Genomic DNA, 24,232 nt, shown 5'->3' on the forward strand with positions numbered 1-24,232 from the left:
GCACAGCCTCCTCACAGCACAGCACCTCCTCACAGCACAGCGCCTCCTCACAGCTCAGCGCCTCCTCACAGCTCAGCGCCTCCTCACAGCACAGCGCCTCCTCACAGTGCCTTCTCACAGCACTGGCGCCTCTTCATTCTGGGGGCACAGATTGCAGGGAAGTTGCACTGGAGGAAATGACATGCAAGGAAGCCTTACAATAACCCAGTCAGGAAATGATGGTCCCACATGAAGCAGCTCAGCAGGTGCGGAGAGGCAGCGCAGGCTCCGGAAATGTTGAAATAGAGGCATCAATGTGTGTTGAAAGGACCACACCCACGATGTGGAGATGAGCGATTGTGGCGGCACAGGGACCCCTCTATGGGAGACAAAGAGGGATTCTGGAACCCCTGGCTTTAGTCAATGAAGGGCAGCATCTAGGAAATTGGCAGTTAACAGCAGTGGAGGGTGGAAGGGACAGGACTGCAAAATGGCGTTGGCCTTGAAGAAAGGCTCTTAAACAAGGGTGGAAAAGCGGTTTTAGAAGTTGTGTTAAGGAATGTAGACACCATGCCAATGTGACGAAATGAGCAGACACTACCTGAAAATCAACCACGTAACGTTCAGTTATTCCATTCAAACCCTTGTCAGTTTTTTTTCTTGAACAGTGCAAACATTATTACATACTTCAATTATTCTTATCATCACATTTTGCAGACATTCCTGGAGCGGGACACAGCCTCCCGGGAGTGTTTACAGAACAGAGGAGATGGGATTATGCCAGCGTAAAAATCCCCCTCCCGAGCTTGGCACGTAAAACTTCGATTTCATATTGCTTACCAAGAAGCAGTGCAAGGTGGGGCATAGTGGCTCATATCTGTAATCCAGCACTTTGAGATGTATGAGGCAGGCGGATTACTTGGGCCCAGGGATTTGAGACCAGGCTGGGCAACATAGTGAGACACCCAACTCTACGAAAAATAGAAAAATTAACTGGTCACGGTGGTGTGTATCTGTAGTCCCAGCCACTTGGGAGGCCGAGGTGGGAGGATCACCTGAACCCAGGTGGAGAAGTCAAGGCTGCAGTGAGCCATCATTGCACCACTGCACTCCAGCTGGGGTGACAGAACAAGACCCTGTCTGAAAACAAAACAAAAAAAAAACAACAAAAAACAGGACTGCAGAAGTTAGTTGCTGTGCTAATTTATGACACATCTGGTTCAGACACGCTGCTCTGATTCAATATGAAGTTCACACCCCAGTGTGGGCAGTCTGTGGCAGGTATGCAGATAAAGGACTTAACAAAGCACTGTGATATTACATTTCAGCGCGACAGAGAGTGTCTCAGCAGCTGTCTGTATTCTGTGCCTGCTGCCAGTTGAGATGTGAAAATTGTCAGACTATTTCTAAATGGAAATCTAGGCGTTCACAGTAATGAACGTGTGAATAAAAGAAAAAGAAAACCTCTGCTGTTAAATTTGTTCCGGTGATTCTTAAGAGTTTAAATAATTAAATCTCTGAAAATGTATCACTTGTTTAAGCTCTTTCAGACCAGAAGCAGGATGCCCTGAGTTTTTGAAATTCTGAACCCACTGTCCATGTGGGAAGGCTGTAGCCTGACCTGGCTGGGTGCTCCAGCCACACCCAGGGTGTCTGGGTTATGTAGAAAACGTCTTTAGGCTGAGTGTCTTGGACTCCTGACCCTTGCTGTGATTCAGGTGGTGGTTTCTGCCCCATCAGCTCCCCTGCACTTGGCTGCTCCACGTGGGTCCTCTAGTGGGTATAGGCCTAGAGGGTTCATTAATCCCTCCGCCTCTCCGATGGCTCCTTTTAAGATCTGTATTCAGTGGTGTGGGACAAACAACATCCCCGCCAGGCACTGGCCCCCAATTCTGGAGCTGCACACCACCTGGGGGCTTGGTTTGCTCTGGGAAATAGTACTGGACAGAAGCGTTTGTAAGAGTGTGGGCGGGACCAGGCAGGGGTGGTTATCCCAATTTGCTGATGCTCCTCAGGAAGGCTCCAGACCATGGGCTGTGAATCAGGGCCTGAGAACTAGTAAAGCCAGGTAGAAGAAGTGCCTTTTGCTTTTTTTTTTTTTCTCTCTTAAACATGTTTAGATAGGACGGGAATGTTTTCCAGGGCTGGATGACCTGTTCAGTGATGCATTATCTCTTCCCTTGCATGGTATTTTATGGTTTTGGATGTTTCTATGAAAGTAGGGAATACCTGGATAATCAGTGAATTTTACCCATGTTCTTTTGTGTGTAAGGGTGGTAATAGAGACTTCTTCACAAGGAGGACTGAGTCAAGGTCGATTCAGCCATGGACCGTCCCAGGGCACTTGCAGGCATCTGAGAGGCAGCAGGTAGAGGATGTGCAGCTGTGAGCCTTTCCTGGCTTAGGCTGGCCGTGGTCATGGCCTCAGACAAGAATAAAAACGAATTTCCTCAACCTGATAAACAGCATCTACAAAACTCCCACAGTCAACACCATGTGAAATGAGGAAAGGCTGGGCTTGTCCCCTGAGAGCAGAACTGGGCAAGGACATTGGCTCTCACCAGTGCTGATGGTTCTACTCAACGTTGTGCTGAAGGTTCCAGATGAAATGCTTAAACCCTTAGAAGAAAGCACAGAAGTAAATCTTTGTGCTCTTGCTTTAGGCAATGATCATTAGCTAGACACCAAAAGCACAAGTCATGAAACAAAAAATAGATAAATTGTGTTTCATCAGAATCAAAATATTTGGTACTTCAAAGGACACCATTAAGAAAATGAAAAGACAACCCACAGAATGGGAGAAAATATTTTTAAGTCATATATCTAATGAGGCACTGATAAGACATTCTCCTATGTCTTATAATATATAATGGTATGATGTACCCTAATACATAATAACATTTTATAACTCAGCAATAAGTAGTCCCAAATAAAAATAGGCCAAGGATTGGAATACGTATTTCTTCAAAGAAGACATAGAAATGGCAAATGGTACATTAAAAGATGCTCAATATCATTAATACTTAGAGAAATTAAAATCAAAACTACAATGAGACACCATTTCACACCCACTAGGATGGCCACAATCAGAAAGACAGATAATAACAAGTGTTGGCAAGGATGTGGAGAAATTAGAACCCTCATACATTTCTGGTGGGATTCAAAATGATGCAACCAGCTTAGAAGTTTCTCAAAATGTTAAATACATTTTAACTTATCAAACGTACTGCCAAGTATACACCCAAGAGAAATAAAAGCATATATCTACATAAAACCACGTATTCAAATGTTCATAGTGCCAATATTCATAATAGACAAAAAGTAGAAATGACCCAAATGTTGGATGGATCAACTGACAAATGAATAAATGAGATTCTGGACATCCATACAGTGGAATATTACTCAGCTATAGAAAGAAATGAAGTTCTGACATATGCCACACCCTGAAGACACCAAACTTAGTGAGAGAAGCCAGACACAAACGCTCACTTTTGTGTGATTCTATTTACATGAAAAGTCCAGAATAGGCAAATCATAGAGACAGAAAGATCAGTGGTTGCTAGGGGCCAGGGGAGGGGAAAATGCTAACAGGTTTGTTCTGAGGTCAGAAAAATGTTCCAAAATTCCTATCCAAAGACAAGAATGATGGTTGCAGAACACTGTGAATATAGTAAAGACCTTTGAATTGTACTTTAAAGGGTGAATTTTATGGTATCTGATTTATAACTCAATAAAGTTATAAAAATACTGAGATCAAAGTATCAGTAAAAGTTCTAGATTTTTTTCCTTTACCTCAATGAATCATCTACATACCCCACACTTTGAAGACTTTAACACACTACACTAGTGAATTCTGGCCCCATGCATTTGGAATTTTTCAGAGAGCTTTTAGGATTTTTCAGAGATTTCCTTCCCCATGGTATGGTGGTGGTTATTCGAGCTGTTTGGGAAATTTTCAGAAAAGATACTCCTGCAGTTGTCAGATCAGCTGCAACACTTAGCTTTGGTTGACAGGGCTCAGGGTGCCACCTGCCATTTTCTTTAGTCATATTCATCTGAAGAAGTCAAAATCTTAAATCTGCAAAGCAGGCAAGAATGGACACACTTGCTGGGTATGGTGACTCACGCCTGTAATCCCAACACTTTGAGAAGCTCAAGCAGGCGGATTGCCTGAGCCCAGGAATTTGAGAGTGGCCTGGACAACAAAATGAGACCTTATCTCCACAAAAAAATAAAAAATTAGCCAGGTGCGGTGGTGGACGTCTGTAGTCCCACTTACATGGGGGGCTGAAGTGGGGGCTGAAGTGGGAGGTTCACCTGAGCCCAGGAGGTTGAGGCTGCAGTGAGCTGTTGTTGCACCACTGCATTCCAGTCTGGGTGATGGAGTGAGACGTTGTCTCAGAAAAAAAATAAAAAATAAATAAAATAAAAGAGTGGATAGACTGGCTAGCTAGCATCATTTTTTTTTTGACATCTAACAGGTATTAAATAAATATTGTTTGTTGATTAAAAATATTAGAGTAAAGAATGGCATATTTCTGATATTTTGACTTGAGAATTCAAAAGACTTTCAGACAGCACAGGACATTGGCCCCCTGACCTCAGAGGAGAGACACATCAAAGAGAATTCCCCACGTGCAGGACTGGAGACTTCCAATGTCCCTCCCACTCTAAATTGTAATTCTGGTCTGTGCTGGCATCTGTCCAATACAGACACAACTACTGGTTAGTTTGGTTAATTCAGACAAGATGTATCAATTTATTTGAGGAAAACCCCCAAAGCTTCATGTGATCTGTTTGATTAAATTGTCTAATTGATTACGTTGTAAGGATTTCTCTGATTACATTGGAAGCAGAGTTACTGTTTTCCCTCTCTCTAGATTTCAAGTTGTCCATTTTTTCCCCATCCTCACAATCAATGGGAGAGACCCTTGTGTTGACGGTGGCAGAGCCAGCGATCCGACAGCCTTCCTCTGTTAGCTCAGATTCCTGGTCTTCAGCCCCCTCCTGCTATTGAGTTTTGACTCCAAATGCAAGTGGCCATCTCAGAACACAAGTCTCTCAGCTCATTAGAGAAAAGTGCTTGATCAGTTTCTTATCCAATTGCCAAGCTCATTACATGTGCCCCAGACTTGGCTGAGTTGACTCGATTTCTACTAGCTTTTCTCCTGGTTTTGATTAACTTTGATGCCATAATTGCTTAGTTTGGAGTCATCTGATGTTACACAATCTTTAGGCACCTAGTGATGCTTTGCTGGGAAGAAGCTGTGGTCTCAATGTGTGCCAGGCCCTGCACCTTTGTCTCCCATGGCCCTGTGAGCTGGGTGCCCTTACCATCCAAATTTTATGGAGCAGAATGGGCCACATACTGAAAGGCCTCACAGGGAGAACCAGGGTTCAGATCCTGAGTTGGGCTCCCTGGCCCAGGACCTCAACCACCACGTGAAACTGTCTCTCTGTGCTCAGATGGGACCCGCTTCATTTTGAGGGTTTTAGTCTCTAAAGGTAATTTTCCTTACACCACAGCACATTGTTTTCGTCATCGTATTAATACATGATACTTGTAATAGGCAAAGTGTGTATGTGTAACAGAAAATTTTATACAGAAAAAAAAAGCATACAGGAAGGAGGCTGGGGAGAGACATGATGATGATTTATCAACTGCAGACCTCAAAGTTCAATAAAGTGAAAGGGAAGCAGCAGCCTGTGAGCTACTATCTGAGGGGCAGGGGCCGATGGTGAGAGGAGCTGTCTCAGGTGGGACTGCCTGTACCCTCGGTTCATCCTACTTACCTGTAATGCCACGGGGATGCTAATTCCTAGGGACAAAAAGGTAGCCCAAACCTAAAACACAATTCCTACTTCCTTTGCTACCCAGATTGATGAAATAAAAACCTCTCAAAGAAAACAGACACCAAGCACCCCAATGGTCTTTTTACAAACGCCCGTAGCCCCATTATAGAAATGCTCACGCAGCAGGTTACTTAGATAGGTCGGAACAATTAGACCGGACACACAATGAAGGTTATTTCTGCCAAAGTGTGTCTTTAACTTTTCAGGTAGGCAGGGGCCATGGCAAGATGCAGACTCATGGGCAGAGGCTGGAGGCTTCTTTGTGTTTCCTGGAGCAGTGGTGAGGCGGGAAATGTGGAAGAAGAGGCGGGGTGGCCTAGGTGGGTGTTTAGTGATCTCCAGAAAGTGGAATAAATAATTTGTTAATTAATGGCATGCTGTATGGAAGTGATCAGGCCACGGCTTTTGGTCAAATACATTTGAAAATATTTTATCAAATGCCCTGCTTACTGTGACTGTCAAGTGCCATGAGCAGCGATGTCTAAAGCTGTCGTGAGCCTCATGGACTCCTCACTGCGCTTCCTAAAGAGAAATACGCTTCCAGAGAGTAGGAATTATTTCTCCGCAAGTGGGTGCACACACATGTGCATGTGTTTGTATAGAATAAATATATTTATAGTGTATTACATGTTTATATGTCTGTATATAAAAATGCATTTATTATCATTCGTATCTGCAAATCTGGCTACTCACATGTAGATTCCTTGGTCAAGATTTATAACCTTAATAGGTGAATCTTTAAGATTGCAAGGCTGATTATTTTCTGTGTTATTTGAAGTTTTCCTTTTATAAATAAAGTTTCAAGAAGTCAACAATATTTGTATAGAGTTAAAATTAGCCTCTTATTTTAATGTTTGATTTTTTAAAGGCGTGTAACTTCTTTGTGAAGCACCTGTGTGTAACTGTGCCATTGCTGCAAAACGTCCTCATTTCTGGGACTGGAGCTGGTCCTCGCTCCTCAGTGCTTTGACAAAACCCTCAGTGCATCTCCAGAATCGCACCAGAAGATGAACTGTCATGATTTGTCCTCACTTCAAACTCTTCCCAGAGTTTAATTCTAACATTTTATTATGACTAAAAATCATGTGGGGCCCTTGTTAAAAGTGCAGCCCAAGATAGTATGGTTTGGTAGCTCTGGGTTAAGTGCCCAGGAGCTACATTTTAAACATGACACCCAGCCAAGTCTTATGTGTGTGGGTTACAATTCAGACTGTGAGGTCTTCTCAGGGGCAATGGGTTTGTCTTACTTGTCTCTGTGTGTTCCAGCTACCTGCACCTGGGGCAGATAGTACTCATTGAAGATGTCTGTGAGATGAATGGATGGATGGAGGGAGGGAAGGATGGAAGGAGGGATGGAGGGTGGGAGAGATGGATAGAAGAATGGAGGAAGGAATGGAGGAAGGGATGGAGGGAGATATGCAGGGATGGAGGGAGGGATGAAGGAAGGGATGGAAGAAGGAATGAAGGAAGGGAGAGAAGGAGGGATGACGGGAGGGATGGAGGGAAGGATGGAGGGAGAAATGGAGGGATGGGTAAACAGGGAAGGAGGGCGGGGGCAGTGAAGGAATGGGGAAAGGGTAGAAGGACAGATGGATGTATGGATGGAGGGTTGGAGGGATGAAATGATGGAGAGAGGGGTGAAAAGATGGATGAGGGATGGAAACCAGTCTCCTTGCAGGAAGGTGTGACTGCCTGCAAACCACTGGTTGAGCTATAACAAACTTGGGCAATCATTTATGTCTTTTCTAAAACCTGAGGAACATTTTGATATGTCTTAAATAAGGATAAGTGAGTCCCATCCTAAATATGAAATACTCTGTCACTTTTCTCTGATTTCAAAAGTCATCAAAGCAGAATGTGCACATCTCGATTACCTCATTGTTTCTGCACCAGCTCACTGCCCGGCTTATCCTGCTTGGCATATGCAAATTAGAGAGATGCCTGCATTACAGGCACGCTGCAATCCCCATGTCTTCACACTGAATTTGGATTTGAATAGTGCTAAATGGGTCTTCACATTTGGCTTTGGTGGTTAATTTGACCATTCATAGCATGTTTTCATATTTCTTCATGACAAATATAAACATAATTAGCTCTTATTCAAAAATAATTTGGTTGTAGAATGCAGTGATTTCTAAACATGTCCTCCATTTTAAGAAACTCTAATATGCTAACATTCGAAATCATGGAGTGCGTAAATTCAGCATCTATTCTTCTCACAGTAGTTTTTGGCTTTGGGCTTCACTGTAGGAGGCCTACAGACAATGGGATCCTGTAATGCATTTAAGATGTTACCCACTTGGCAATAATTGGATGACTCTTTAAGGAATGTAGTAGCACCTCCATTAAAGCAATTATCTTGTTATTGTGTGGCTATTTCCATATCTGTTTCTCTGGTTCACTGTTTCTTAATAAATTTTATCCTATTTATCTTTGTTTCCACAGTGTCTTAAATACCCGGTGCCTAATGAATGCTTTAGGTATTTAAAGGGTGTTTTCACACATCTCTGTATCTCTCAACACTTCTGAAGTATCATGGGAACCCCCCCATATTTATGAAATGAACATCCTTACAGATAGGCAGATCATCCTGTATTATGATGTACGAGTACTGCATAGCTGTGGGAGGAAAATGAAAGGTTTAAAGACTCCTTGGATATTTCTTCATATTATAAAATAAGAATGACCTTTGCAACTCTACTTAGGTTCAGCTGCTTGTGAATTACGAGGGGTTCCTCAAGGAACAGACATTTCCCAGAGCCTCCTTACCCTCAGAAGACCACAAAACTTCTCTGCAGAAAGTATTACACTTTCTCAGTCCACTGAGGACTCCCTGTGTCAGGTGAAGTTTTATTATTGTCCTTAGCACTGACAGAATTGCTTGCAGGATGTTTCAGCTCATTTCTTCCTGTTGTCATCTGTGATTCTCGACGGTGGTGACCTTTACAGTGCATGTGTGGCCTCTCCCTCTGTTCTGATTCCTGATTCTCCTCTTCCTTTCCATCTAACAGAGTATACAGCCCTGTCACAGATAATGACTCCAGACAGCCAAAAATCAACAGACAGGAGATTAATGGACTGGGTTATTTTATAACTAATCCACATAATGATTTTTCCCTTTTTTATTTAAAGATTTGTGTGTGTGTGTGTGTGTGTGTGTGTGTGTGTGTTTTAGATATAACCAAGAATGAACTTTTCCAAAGGTCACTTAATTACTAGGGGAAAATAGAAAGTGGTGCAGATAGTGTGTGTTTATAAGCATGTGGTGTGTGTGTGTCTGTGTGTGTGTGTGCACTTGTCTCCAAATTAAATTTTTTGGCCAAATAATCAAGTATTAGGAAAGGCAAACTACCCAGAGTGATTCTCACTCAGGATTTAGACTCTAATGGCAAGCTCTAATGGCTCACCTGCATGGACTGCAGTCAGAGAAGGTGCACACTCGCCTGAGGTGGCAGGCTGGGCTTGACTGCACCAAATGCTGGGCGTCCCGCTGAGTGGTCCAGCTTTTCTGAGTGGTTGGTGTCAGTGATGCCATTGAAATGCCCAAGAAATGAGCTGAAACATCCTGCAAACAATTCTTCCATGGTAAGGAGTATAATAAAACTTCACCTGACACAGGGAGGCCTCAGCAGACTGAGAAGGTGTAATTTTTTCTGGAGAGAAGTTTTGTGGTCTTCTGAGGGTGACGAGATGCATGTGCCGGGGTTACCCATCCCTCCCACCAAGGCCTCATTATCACCTCAACTTTACTCTGGGGCTGGAGTGCAGGGATTCGAATGAAATTTCTGATTCTCATGGTTTCATTTAGGCCACTCCAATTATTGATATGATTTTACTATATTGATTTTATTGCATTTAATTCCCATTTCAAATACCAAGAGAAGTTAAGGAATTGGTTCATAAAATATTTACGATAATTGGCCAGACTATAAAAGGGGGGTGCCCTTAATTCACAAAGAGGAGAAGTCACAGGATTTGCTTCTCAGGTCTTGGTCCAGCCCAGCCTTTTTCACCTCGTGCATACTACACACACACTGGATGCTCTGCTGAAGTTGTGTTGTCACCTGGGACTGACACGTGCTTTCCGTGGCATCATTTAATACAGTCGTGGTACTTTGCAAAATGGAGTAGAATCATTGGAGTAAATCATCGTGGCTCGAAATAAAAGCATCTGTTTTACAGAGAAACGTTCACTGAAGCTAGCCCATGTGGATGGAACTTTGAGGAAGAACCACATTCCCAAACCCTACAGACAGCTCATTAAAAATAGGGAGTGTCTTAAGGAATGTGGCAGGCATTTCTCCTTTTATTCATGCTGGCAGACTGATAAATACTTCACCGAATATGGCTTCAGAGCTTCAGCCCAAATGCTTAAATGCATTCAACCAAAAGCTCAACTGTCTTGGGCCACACAGTTTTAGCGGACTGTTCCTAGTCCACTGCTTCTGGTCCCTAATAACCACATTGCGGATAAACTTCGTTTTTGAAACCATTTTTCCCCATTTCCACTTTCTCTTCTTCAGATCCCTAACATATAAAATGCTCAGTTTTAACTATTTCCTCAGAAACAAAAACAGTCCTGTAGAGGCAAAATGCTTAAACCAGAAAACCAGGTCCCCCAGTCAAGTGAGGTGTTGTTTGGAATGATGCAGGGTTTTAAAATGGCACGAATTTTCTATTTAGGATGGCCTCAAACATGGACCAGCTAGTTCTCAGTCAGGCAATTTCTGTCTGTTTCATAAACGAATCTAAAACACGCATGGAAATGGTGGCTCCTATGAGGGCCGGCTCACAGCCCGAGCCTTACGCCATCCCCTGACATTTTGGCGTGGTGGATAGAGAGGAGGCGGATGAAGGATTTCAAGGCTGAAAGAAGACAAATCTGCCCGTTCCTGTCCACCAGGCATCAGGTTCCAGGTTCTGGAAACAGGACGGGGGCGGGCTGTCTGCTTCCTTGCATGGGCTGGAGTGCAGGGTGGCTGTGAGCTTACTCACTCCAACATTCGTTTCATTCCCAGCAGCTCCAGACCTTGAGGGCTGATCTTCCCAACTCATCTCCACATTCCAACAACCGGAAGCCTCTGCTGGGTCTCATACTCTGGATTCAAAGCATCGCTTCTCTTGAGACGCTTTCCTCGTTTTGGTTGAATAGGATGTTTCTTTCCAAGTTTCCAACAGTGTTTCCGGTCTGTTGGGTTTTTCCTCCCTGGCCCCCACACTAGCTGGGTTGCTTGGCCACACCCTGGGCTGAGCGGAGATGTCTTCCTGCCATGCCTGTAGCTGAGCACGGACCCCCACAGCCCAGCATGGTCTCTCCTCAGGTTAACCCTGCCCCATTGAAAGGGTGGGTCAAATCTGCAGTTTTCAGAGCTGGCAGCATGGTGACCACGATTCACACAGGGCTAAGCGCATCCTGCACCTTGTGTTGACCCCAAGTCTATGGGACTAAGGAGAAGTCATCTTTTTCTGGGTCCCTTTCCTGCCGATGGCACTTTTATGTGAAGGAGTCACTCAGAGCCTTCGTTTCATTGATGCAACAGGTTGTGAGGAGGTGGAGACAAACTCTGGCTGTATTTTTACTGTTTTTGCTTTCTTCTTGCCTCTCACATACCTACATTTGCTCTGATTACAAAAGGGATTAAAAACGTATAAACAAAATCAAACAACACCAAACACAGCAGAAATATCAACCCATCCAGGCTGCAGTGGATTCTTGCCAAACTTTGAAAATTATCCAAGTCAATACTTCCATTAGAAAAGAGCTTTTCTGGCCATGAAAAGTGGAGCAGCAGCGATCCACAGAGGGAGCAGGTGTGGGGCTGCTCCCGCCCCTGCTCTGAAGTCCCCCTGGGAGCTCAGAGGATGAAGAGACAGCCATCGATGGCAGGTGCCAGCCCACCTGTGACCAAGTGCAGATTTGCAAAAAGGAATGCATTCCCAACAATACAGCACAGAAGGTTTGGAATAACTGCTTTTGATAGAAGTTCCAACAGTTTTGAAGTTACTCTCGCAGCAGCACTCCTGCATTCTGGCTTGGTGTCTTCAGATGGACAGGGGCGGGCTCACAGCTGGGGGTGGGCAGTGGAGAGGGAACACGGTCACACCTCTGATTATGGACCTTCCTGTGTGCTGTGGCCCCAGAGAGCCGAGAGCCACATGGGTCCGGAATTCAATCAGCACCCACAAAAGAACCATGTGCCCCGCAGCAGCAGTAACTAGCATCCAACAGAGAACCACCTGCCCCACAGCAGCCATAACCAGCATCCACCAGAGAACCACGTGCCCCGCAGCGGCGATAACCAGCATCCACCAGAGAACCACGTGCCCCACAGCAGCCATAACCAGTATCTGCCAGAGAACCACCTGCCCCACAGTGGCGATAACCAGCATCCACCAGAGAACCACCTGCCCCACAGTGGGGATAACCAGCATCCACCAGAGAACCACCTGCCCCGCAGTGGCGATAACCAGCATCCACCAGAGAACCATGTGCCCCACAGCGGCCATAACCAGTATCTGCCAGAGAACCACCTGCCCCACAGTGGTGATAACCAGCATCCACCAGAGAACCACGTGCCCCACAGCGGCCATAACCAGCATCCATCAGAGAACCACGTGCCCGGCAGCGGGAATAACCAGCATCCGCCAGAGAACCACGTGCCCCACAGCAGCCATAATCAGCATCCAGCAGAGAACCACGTGCCCCACAGTGGCGATTTCCTTCAGGCAGAATGGGACTCTTTCGTGATACCTCTTTTTCCTGGGCCACTTTCACCCTCTCACTCTTCTTTTTGATGTGTGCATCCCAGGCTCGCTGATCATGGTATTGCTATGTGTTTCTTTCAGCCAGGTTTTGTCCTGAATTTAGTCAGAACTAAGCTGCAGCTGTGCAGGAAAGTGTGGTTGGCTGGCAGTGCCCACATGTTGGGGTGTCCCATCCTCCCGCTCACTCTCAAAGATGGGCAGTTATGGTAAAATCAGTGAAAGTCAAATCCAACTTTTCAAGAATTCTTAACCCTCTGCCTGGATGTCCCATTTGATCATTAAAATCACCCTGTGATGAACCCCCTTTCTCAGCTTCCCCATACCACGGAGAAGGCTGAGGGAAGTCCTTCAAATGTACACACGGCCCCACAGAACCAGGACTGACACCCACAGGGCCTTGACTCTGAGGCCCCTGCCCAACCGCTGTGCACGCCGCTTGGCTGTCTGCTCACAGTAAACATCACAGCATCAGGAAACATTCAGGGAACGATGACTCCTGACTGCTGCAGTCTTCTCCAGGTGGGTCATTCCTAGGGAGGAGGAGGAGCTTTGGGAAGCCGGTCTTTCCCTCTCTCCTCCTCTTGGAGATTGCAGACCCACGGGAGGAGAGTACCCTTAGATGCTCTTGGACATGGATGGGTGGAAAGTCTCAGCCTCATCCAGCCCTGCCTGTGATGAGCTAGCACTTGAGGACATCAGTGGCACTCTGGCTCTGAGTTAGGAAACCTACTGCCCCAATGGTTCAGCCACCTCCTCTGCATCTTTGTCCACCTGACTGTATCGCAATGGGGATGACAAGCTGTTTAGGAAGAGTTTTTTTTTGCTGTGATCAGTTCTCGTCTTCTCTGCTACATTTATTACTCTTTTTAGTTAGTCCTTTTTTTGAACAAAAATCTCCCTCCATCTCAAAAACAAGAGCCTTGTTTGTGAATCACAGAAGAAAGTTATCTCCAAATTGGGGAATGCACAAAACTATGACCTGGAGAAAAATGTTGGAACTTCACCTTAGAGACTTGTATGATAAAAAATGCTTTTGCAGACACAAGAACAGGATGTGGTCATGACCTGCTGGTTCCCAACGACACAAGGAGAAAGAATGGAGCATAAAAGACAGATCCGGGGTGAAGAGAACTGAGATCTATACACAAGATATGAAGATAGTCAGGGCTTTTCTGACATAGGAAGTCATAGGAAGCCAGTACATAAAAACCAGGTTTTCAAACAACCCCATAAAAAAGTGGGCAAAGGACATGCACAGACACCTCTCAAAAGAAGACATCCATGCAGTCAATAAGCATATGAAAAAAAGCTCAACGTCACTGATCATTAGAGAAATGCAAATCAAAACCACAGTGAGATACCATCTTATACCAGTCAAAATGGCTAATACTAAAAAGTCAAAAAATAACAGATGCTGGTGAGAAAAAAGAACAGAATGTAAATTAGCTCAGTGGGAATGAGCTAGTGGGAATGTAAATTAGCTTAGCCATTGTGGTAAGCAATTTGGCAAGTTCTCAAAGAACTTAAAACAGAACTACCATCTGACCCAGCAGCCCCATTACTGGGTATGCACCCAAAGGAATATAAATTGCTCTACCATAAAGACACATGCATGCGCATGTTCCTCACAGCACTATTCATAATCGCAAAGTCATGGAATCAACCTAAATGCCCATCCATGGACTGGATACAGAAAATGTGGTACGTATACACCACGGAATACTATGCAGCCACAAAAAACAACCAGATCATGTCTTCTGCAGGAACATGGATGGAGCTGGAGGCCGTTATCCTAAGCAAACTAATGCAGGAGCAGAAAGCCAAATATCCATGTTCTCACTTATATGTGGGAGCAAAACACTGGGCACCCATGGCCACGAATGGGGGAGCAACAGATACTGGGAACTACTTGAGGGTGAGGGGTGGGAGGAGGGTGAGGACTGAAAATCCACCTCTCGGCCACTATGCTAATCACATGGGTAACAAAACAATCTGTACACCAAATCCCCACTATACACAATTTACGCATGTAGCAAACCTGTACATGTGCCCTTGAACCTCAAGTACGAGTTAACAAAACCCAGGTTTTGCAGGAGGCATCTGCGTGTGATTGAGCATGGCTGGGTCCTCCTAATCATGGCTCTCCCACCTGTGGCTGCGAGTCCTCACCCGAGCCACCTGCCTCACAGGATTTGGGTTCCATTTCTGTAAGATAATGGACTGGGTCAATGTTTCTAAAATTCACTGGCATCTGATTTACTCATCAAACCAACAGACCACGCTATAAGGCAGGGAAATAGGTTCCTTTGTTCAGCAGCGAAGGACTCAGTCAAGGTCGTGTGTGAACTCTTGGAGACTGGGTGGCCGTCACGGCAATGACCTGATGAGAAGATGATGCCTCAGCGTGCCCAAAGCTGCATGGCAGGAGAGGGAAGGGCTCAGAATATCTTCTCTGGTGTTGTTTGGGAATAACCCTGCTTTAACTAAAGAATTAAAGTTACACTCACAGAGGAAAGGTAAAAGGCAAGAATTGTCACAAAGCACAAGTGGGAGCTGAATGCTGAGTATACGAGGGGAGATACCTGGGCCAGTGACCTGACCCCCCAGGCCGCTGCAGGAGGCCGACCCCAGCACCCTTCTGGCAGCCACAGAGGGGGCCCACATGGACCCCATGCCTTTCACAGACTGTTTCCCAGGAGGCAAAATGTCAGCAACGGGTGCTGGTAAGGTGGTCAGAGCGAAAGCTGTGGACACGGCTGTGACTTCTGGAACGGGCACGGAGAGGCACTTTCACACACACTGTATCGTGGGGCCCCAAATGAACCAGGAGGTCAGCGTCAGCACCCACATTCTACAAGTGGGCAGGAGAGGGACCCTCAGCCTGGCTGTGCTGGGGGTTGGGCCAGGCCGGGCCCACACTCGTGTGCCTGCTGTCTCTTCATGCGGCCATCACTGTGTTTCCAAGCTCTGTACATAATGTCCTCTAGGCCAAGAAATAAATCAGACTGTGGGACCCAGGAGGGCATGTGGAGGGAAACACCGCAGCCTGCAGAGTGAGCCAGGAGGGCACGTGGAGGAAACCACCACAGCCTGGGAGGTGAGGATGCTTCACTCTCATGCCAGACCCACCTGTCACGGTGGCCACCCCTCAGGACGCCTCGTCAGACCCAGAACGGTGTCAGCATGGGCTGGACTGCAGTCCAGGGACTCTTTATGGACCAACACCCCTGACCTTAGAGGTGCTCAGAGAAGCTCCTTCCTTTGGAAACCCTGGCTGCTCTGCAGGTGAGGCAGCTCCGAGTCTGCGTATGCTGCTCCGGGCACCCAGCTGGCAAGAGGTAGAGCCAGGCTTAAGTTCAAGTCTGCCAACTCCCCAGGAGGCTTTCTCCCATTTCCATCAGAATGGACCCACCAGGACTTTTGCAGTGCCCTGTGGACTCTCCCGTGACCACACTTGTCACAGCTCAACTGACACCATGTCCTCCTGCCCTTGGGAACTGAGCCAGCCCAGCCTCGTGCACGTGGCTCTGCTGGTGACCTGGGTTCGCATCCGGGGAGCTGGCTGGACAGAAGCGCTGCTGCTCTGTGTCCTCCCGTGACTCTGATTATGAGGACAGCACCCCTTCTTTTTTGACGGACAGGACAAGAATTCTAGGGTCATGTACAGAGACCACACAGATGCGTGACCTGCCTATTCCAGCCTATTCTTAGCATTTGAATCCCTGTTTCTTGGCGTTGGAATCCAGAACAACTTTGCATGGCTGCTGCAGGCCGCCACGTGTGCTTGATGGAGGGACATTCACTTCGATTTCTCAGTTTAGAGAACTGAATAAAGGCTCTACAGCAAATCCCACAACCTGAGAGCCATTTCACTAAATACTTCTAATTTCACTAAAATCATCACAAATGAAACGTGGTTAAGGCAAAAGGAGAGACTGCCGGCAGAGGATGGCTTTCACCGCTGTGTGTATTATCGTCATGATCAGAAGAAAAATGCCCTGTATTTTTTCAAAGACCCATTCACACTTAGTGTTTGTGTAGTAACTTTTGTTCTGTTCGCCTTTAATTTTGCATACTTGAGTGAATTCACAATTCCACCGAGTGCATTGATTTAGAAAACTTCATTTTAAAAACAGTTAATCATGGTGCCATTGTTACAAACTCTCATGCCACTTTATTACTCCCCAAGCAGTGACAGGGTCTCAGATGTGTGGGTGAGAGAGTGGCCAGAATGTGGTGGTGAAGGAGATGTGGCTTGAGATTGGGAATAACGAGTTCATCTCTCACCAACCAGTGAGAATCCCTCAGCCCCTCAGTTCCTGCCCCTTCTTGTGGGTGCTGTGAACACAGGCGCCCTCCAACCCTGGGGGACCTGAGGTTGTCACTGCATTTTTACTTAAAACTTTTTAAGTAAAAATGCAGCATATGAGACAGTTGCTGTTGATAGGGGCATGAACTGGCTTTCAGTGTTGCTGAGTCTTGCTCTTCAGAATGATCTGGGAGCATTTGTGGGGAGGAAGAGATAAAATGCCTCGAGATGCAGCATATTTAAACAGATTGGACCCCCAGCCACGCGGCAAGCTCCAGCCTTTACAGAGTCGCTCAGCACTAGGGAACTAAAGGCGAGAACAAGGCCATGAGAAGCAGAAGGTGCCGGGGTGCTCCAACCGGTCTCCTGCTCCAGACACTACCCGGGGCAGCGGACCGGGAGCCAGGCCCACGTTAGGTGAAGGCACCTGGGCCCTTCTCCCATCTGTCCAGGTTCCTCTGTTTCCCATTGGTTTGGAAAGCTAGAATTTAATGGAAAATACTACAGGAGTGAGAAAATATAAGCTCCAGTTTTGGGCAAAACGCTGCAGATTGCACGTCAATGAGGGATGCGTGCGTGTTTGCTGCTCGTCAAATGTTACCAAGACAGCGGCCCCCAGCATATGTGCCCATATTGGATACATCATGTTGGCATATGGACATCTTACACGGGTTCTATTTTCTCAGGATGTGAGAAATGCATGTGAACATTCCATCACAGATCCTTATTTTCTTTTTTTTTTCTTTTTTTTTTAATGATTATACTTTAAGTTCTAGGGTACATGTGCACAACGTGCAGGTTTGTTACATATGTATACCTGTGCCATGTTGGTGTGCTGCACCCATCAACTCGTCAGCACCCATCAACTCGTCATTTACATTAGGTATAACTCCCAGTGCAATCCCTCCCCCCTCCCCCCTCCCCATGATAGGCCCCGGTGTGTGATGTTCCCCTTCCCGAGTCCAAGTGATCTCATTGTTCAGTTCCCACCTATGAGGGAGAACATGCGGTGTTTGGTTTTCTGTTCTTGCGATAATTTGCTGAGAATGATGGTTTCTAGCTGCATCCATGTCCCTACAAAGGACACAAACTCATCCTTTTTTATGGCTGCATAGTATTCCATGGTGTATATGTGCCACATTTTCTTAATCCAGTCTGTCACTGATGGACATTTGGGTTGATTCTAAGTCTTTGCTATTGTGAATAGTGCTGCGATAAACATACGTGTGCATGTGTCTTTATAGCAGCATGATTTATAATCCTTTGAGTATATCCCCAGTAATGGGATGGCTGGGTCAAATGGTACATCTAGTTCTAGATTCTTGAGGAATCGCCATACTGTTTTCCACAATGGTTGAACTAGTTTACAGTCCCACCAACAGTGTAAAAATGTTCCTATTGCTCCACATCCTCTCCAGCACCTGTTGTTTCCTAACTTTTTAATGATTGCCATTCTAACTGGTGTGAGAGGGTATCTCATTGTGATTTTGATTTGCATTTCTCTGATGGCCAGTGATGACGAGCATTTTTGCATGTGTCTGTTGACAGATCCTTATTTTCAAGATGAGGAAGTGCAGGCCCAGAGGGGCCCAGGACTGGCTGAGTCCCTTCAGTTCTGCTCTGCCTTCCCAGTCCTGCATGCCAGCCCTCAACATGTTACTCCAGAAATGGGATTAGAGGAGCTCATTTGGATTTTCCCTGAAATTCCTGTTTCCTTTCCCGCCTTCCTGATCATGAAGTTGCAGTGAGTTGTGTTGGAGGACCAAGCCCTCGTCTCCACAGCCGTCATCCCTGGGACAAGAATGAGATTGCCAAATGCCACTCTAAGCATGGTTCATGCATCTGCCCATTTCATTCTCCCAGCCGCTCTGTGAGCGACTGCTTTTGGTATCATCTCATTCAGGAATGAGGAGAAACCAGGGCACAGGTACTTGGCACTCAAGGGCTTAGGTCCCACAGCTGGTAAGCGGATGCAGGAGACTGGCTCTGGAGACAAAGCTCACCACCTTCTCCAGGGCTGTGGATGGCAGCCGTGTGATCTGTCCCCTGCCCAGGAGACCACTGAAGAGTACACAGATTAGGAGCCAGGAGGCCTCAGCCCTCACCTCAGCTCTCCACACTCATTGGCTACGATCCTCAGTAAGACCATGGATGCCTCGACCTGGCCAGTGCCCAAGGAGCACAGCATCAACGCCTCCAAACAGCGCTCACAGGTGACGCCCTCCTCTGGACCCCACAGACGCAGTGCACCGAAGCACCCTGACTGGACACCAGGATTGCTGAGAAGGGGGCTGGAACAGACTCAGGGTAATTGGGAGATGAATGGGAAGAGAGAGGCAGTAAGAGATGGAGGGAGGTAAAGAGATACAGGGACAGAGAGGGAGACGGAGACAGAGACAGAGAGACTGAGAGACAGAGAGACTGAGAGACAGAGACAGGGAGATACTGAGCGAGAGGGAGAGACAGAGACAAAGACAGACAGGTACCAAGAGAGACAGAGACAGAAGAGGGAGACAGGCAGAGAGAAACAGACAGTGGGAATGTGAATGCCAGGCCCCTGCAGGGCTATCTCAGTCCTTGGTGCAGTGATTTGCAGAGCATGGGGCGTGCCCTGCATTGCCGGGGGCTGGGGTGGGAGTGGCTGCGAAGTCATTTCTCTTGGGAGGAACATTTCCCTGTTGTTTCTAAACTCTCGGGAAACTGTCTGATGACTCTAAAGAAACCACTGTTGCCTGCGCTCGTGGAAAGCTGATTCAGGAAGGGGTCTCAGGAGTCTGGGATGTGAGTTTCCTGGGTGAGTGGTTGGGGGGCCTCTGCGGTGCCTCTGAGTCTGCAGGTCCTGCTGCTGCTGCCACTCCTGGGCTGTCAGGCGATGCCTGAGCCGTGGAGCCTGTGACTCTTGCCAGCTTGGGCAGTGCTTGCTCCCTGCAGGGTTGGCCCAGACTCTGTTCTGAGTGGGTGGTGGTCTGGGGCCCTTAGCCAGGCGGTGCCTCCCTCAGCTGCCTCCATCTGAGGCCCTCCCTGCAGCTCTGCCCCCCACACCCTGTGCCCTGCTCTCCTCCTCCCACCTGCTCTGCTCTGTCTGCCGTCAGTTTCCAAGGGAACCTGAGCTGACACAGGGAGAAGCAGAATTAGGGGCTGTGAAGGCCCCGAGAGGGGGTCCAGGTCCCAAATGCTGGTTTTGGGCTCCATATGGGCACCCTGAGACTGTATGAGGGTGGCCGGGCTGCTGCTGAGGTCAACACTGGGAGCTGAGTGCCCATGCACCCCAGGGCTGTCCAGCACCCATCCACATCAGCTCCTGGGGCTCACAGGAGGCACAGGCAGGCGTGCAAGCAACAGAGGCCCAGGAAGTCACCAGGTGCTGCGAGAACGATGGAAAGAGGCCTGTGTGATGGGCGAAGGAGAGAGGACTCAGGGGAGGGGCTCAAGGGAGAGGGCTCAGGGGATGTGACAATGGGTGAAGGGGAGAGGGCTCAGGGGTGAGGGCTCAGAGGATGTGACAATGGGGGAACGAGAGAGGACTCAGGGGAGGGGGCTCAGGGGAGAGGGCTCAGGGGAGAGGGCTCAGGGGATGTGACAATGGGTGAAGGGGAGAGGGCTCAGGGGATGTGACAATGGGTGAGGGAGAGGGGACTCAGGATGTGACAATGGGGGAACGAGAGAGGACTCAGGGGAGGGGGCTCAGGGGAGAGGGCTCAGGGGAGAGGGCTCAGGGGATGTGACAATGGGTGAAGGAGAGGGCACTCAGGGGATGTGACAATGGGCGAAGGAGAGAGGGCTCAGGGAAGAAGGGCCCTCTCGGACATCCTTGGGGTGGGGAAGGTGGTACCTCATGTGCTCTCCCAGGTCCCCTCTCCTCTCTCAGACGCACATTTTTCCTTTCTCTGCTCATTTAAACGTTGGCTTTTCCCAGCTGCCATCTCCTTTAGCTGTCCCTGTCCTTTTTGGTGTAACGATGAGTCCCAAAGGAAGGGAGCTCGGCCATCCTAACGGAGCCGTTGTCTACCCCAGGGAGGCTGTGGGTTCCCTGCTCACAGAGCCACCTTCCCACAGGGAGCGATCCCCTCTAGCCTCCGAGCTCCATGGAGGTCCCCAACGCAGCGCCAGCCAGGAGGGCGGTGGAGCCCCTGCAGGCAGGTGACCCGATCCGCTCCAGCTTTCACCTCCCTGAGGGCTCCCACGAGGCTCCCATGCACTCAGGGGTCTCCGACCACCAGGACGTGATGCCCAGGTGTGTGTCCCTCTCCTGGCTGCCTACCTCCCCCGACACAGTCGGGCTCTGGAGTCCTTCAATCAACTCTTCCCTGCCAGTCAGCCCACCGTGGTTTCTCCCTGTTTGGAACTAATAACAAACACTTTTTGTGTCACTCTTGCTGTGCTAAATCACAGACCTCTATTTTGATTAACAGTGTTCTGTGTCCTCCATCAGCCTAAAGCCCTTGGGGGCTGGGAGGATGGAGCAGGCTGGAGTCCTGAGGATGAGCCCCAGCCCCACAGAAGCTGAGCTCTGCTGTCTGTAACTGTCCTCCTTGCTCCACCCCTCAGTGATTAGACTTTGGGCATGGGACTCAGGTCTCCGGAAACTCAATATCCTCCTCTGTAAAACAGACCTCAAAAATTTTAAATGAGGGTTACTGTGCATGTAAAGTACTTAGAAAAATGTGTGACCCAGATTAAGTGCCTGGGAAATATTAGCTGCTAATGGCACTATTGTCATCGTCAGTAATCATGGCTATGAAATAGAGGGAAGTGGTGAAGCTTGGTTCACAGGCCCTGCTTAACTAACAGTCATATTAACCATATTTGAAAATTCTGAACATGGCATTGGGAACCTATAGGCTTAAGTACACACCAGTGACATATTACAATTTCACTTGACATGTTTTAGTAGAAAGTAGGGTGGCAGAAGCTATTATATAAATGTATACTGTACACTGCATACATTGCATGCACATTGCATAATGTATGGTGTACATTGTGTATACAGTGTGTAAACATATACCACAACTGTATATACATTGTATACGCATGTTATAGAAATATATAGCATACACTGTATATACATTGTAGACAGGTATAGTGTATAAGTGTATATCATACATTGTATTTACATTGTATAAATGCATAAATGTATTGTTAAGCATCTAGGAAGCCTCTAGTGCCTCATTAAGGAGGGATTTTCTGAAAGTTTTTTTTCCATGTGTAACGACAATGAGCGACCTCTCGCTTTCGTTCTGGCCATCACAGACCCAGGACACGAAGAAAGCCAGAAGGTTTGGGGAGGGCTGGATCTGCAGGACGGTTTTTCCTTCCCTAAAAGAACACCTTGCCTTCCTGCGTGGACCACAGGATGGTGTGTGTGGCCACAAAACCCAGAAGGTGAGGTGCTGAAAGAAAGCAAGCTGCTGGGATCATTCCTGCTTCAGAGCAGGTGACGTGGCCACAGGCGTGTGGGAAGAATGGTCCAGAGACACAGGCAGCCAGCTGGGGTGGAAGGGCGTCCCGGGGACCCACCCCCTGGAGGGCTTCACAGAGAACAGAACCGCCTGGGGAGAGCTGGTGGAAAACAACAGAACTTCACTGAGGACCCGGAACCTTAGCTTCAACGAGGCTTAGCTTGTCCTCAGTGACTGAAGCCTCCCAGGGCACTTAGCTGACCGGGGGATGATGGAGGGGAGTTGGGGTTTTCATGCTGGTCTTCCAGGGAAGCCTTAAGGCTGGCCCAAGTCTGGAGGAAAAGCTGCGTGTGGGAGTGACACCATCTTAAAGCCCATTCTTTGGAAGCCATCATGATGAAAAATGGCACACGCTGCTCTTCAGTCTCACCTCCTTCCACCCTTCTCAAGTAAAGCAGGAACAACACACCCATCACCACTTCTAAGACACGAGAATTAACTTCAAACAAGCCAATTGTGAAATTCCGATTTTTCTCTGTAAGTGAGTTATGGAATTATTGAAAACCGTTAGGTAAGAAGGGCTGATTCCTACCTAACTGGTCTGTCTTCAGTCCTCTCTCCCTGAGTTACACACTGAGACCTTTGCCACGATAGAAATGACGTTCGTTTTAATAGTGGATTCCTGGGCTTTGTGATCGGGGGGGTTCTTCTAGGGCCCCCACTCACAGCAAGCCCTTTGTAATTTTACACATAAGTGAAATCAAGAGTGACTGTCCACACGGGGGGACAAAAAGAGTTCCTGCCAGAAAAACGGCAGAGGCGCAAAACCAAACTCAGCACACTGCAAAGACGCTTGGCTCCTGACCCGCTTGTGATTATCCATCCTCCACTCGATTTATTCACAAAGTGAGTGAGACTGAATGGCCAGTTTCTAGCCAGAGTGGACTGTAATATTTGAGTGAGGGAGACAGGAAAAGACCTGAAAATCACTGGTGCCCCCGCCTCAGGACTCTGGCATATCCGTGACCTCTCTGAGTGCTCTGAGAAAAAATGAGGGACGTTGGTGGGCACAGCGGCAGACAGGTGGCTGCTGGAGTCTCCCTCTTCCCACGGGGCCCTCCTCTCCCTGGCACCGCACTCTTACTCCCTTTCTCACTCTTCAGTTGCAAGGAGGGATGCATGGTTTTTTGGCAAATAAAATATAAGACATCTGGTTAAATTTGAATTTCAGATAAACAATAATAACTTTTAAATGTAAGCTTGTCACTATTTTATCTGGCAACCCCTTGCAAGGAGCGTGCAGACCCCAAGCAAATGTCTCCTCTTAATCTAGAAAGCACCTTCACCCAGGATGGGAGCGACATGAGCCATCAGGCTTTTTGTTTGCTTTTAATATACTTTGGTGTGGGAATAAGTATCTCAAGGAATTGAACCCGTAATTGCATTATAAAAACAATGATGCTAATAACAGCCAACAAGCGAGGAGCGCTTACTGTATTGTTGTAGACACACAAGCCTCAGAACAACTCTGTGCAGAGGAGAAAACGAGCCACAGACTCGTTAGCAACTTGCTGAATTAAAGATCTTTTGGTAGGTCTCTGAAATGCTCACACAGAACAAGCAGGTTTTTCCTACCTTTGCACAAAGATCTGGTGACTGTAAGTCTTTCTCTCTAGTATAGATCTATATACACATATATGTGTGTGTGCATCCTGCACAATAGTGTGTGAGAGAGGAAGAAACAGAGAGAGAGACAGACAGACAGAGAGGGAGAAAGAAATTGCCCTGGACTTAGCTCTGCACATCAAAGAAATGGCTTCATCTCGACTGGCTGCCTCAACTGATTGAAGCCATTCCCAAGAACTGGTCATGATTTTTCTGCAAGGATTCAGCTGCATATTTCTTGGCGTGGGGACAGAGGATGAAC

General features: G+C 47.3%; 1 protein-coding gene and 1 pseudogene across 2 annotated transcripts in view; both read right to left on the reverse strand.

The window, feature by feature from the left end:
- Positions 1-24,232, reverse strand: part of ADARB2 (adenosine deaminase, RNA-specific, B2 (non-functional)) — a 195,154-nt gene that overhangs the window by 136,665 nt on the left and 34,257 nt on the right. The window lies entirely within an intron of this gene.
- LOC105547832 lies at positions 11,831-12,540 on the reverse strand (annotated as a pseudogene). Its single transcript, XR_001007284.1, has one exon. The product of XR_001007284.1 is annotated as an uncharacterized LOC105547832 (transcript).

This window comes from Mandrillus leucophaeus, unplaced genomic scaffold, assembly GCF_000951045.1.
Source record: "Mandrillus leucophaeus isolate KB7577 unplaced genomic scaffold, Mleu.le_1.0 Scaffold399, whole genome shotgun sequence".
Taxonomy (NCBI): domain Eukaryota; kingdom Metazoa; phylum Chordata; class Mammalia; order Primates; family Cercopithecidae; genus Mandrillus; species Mandrillus leucophaeus.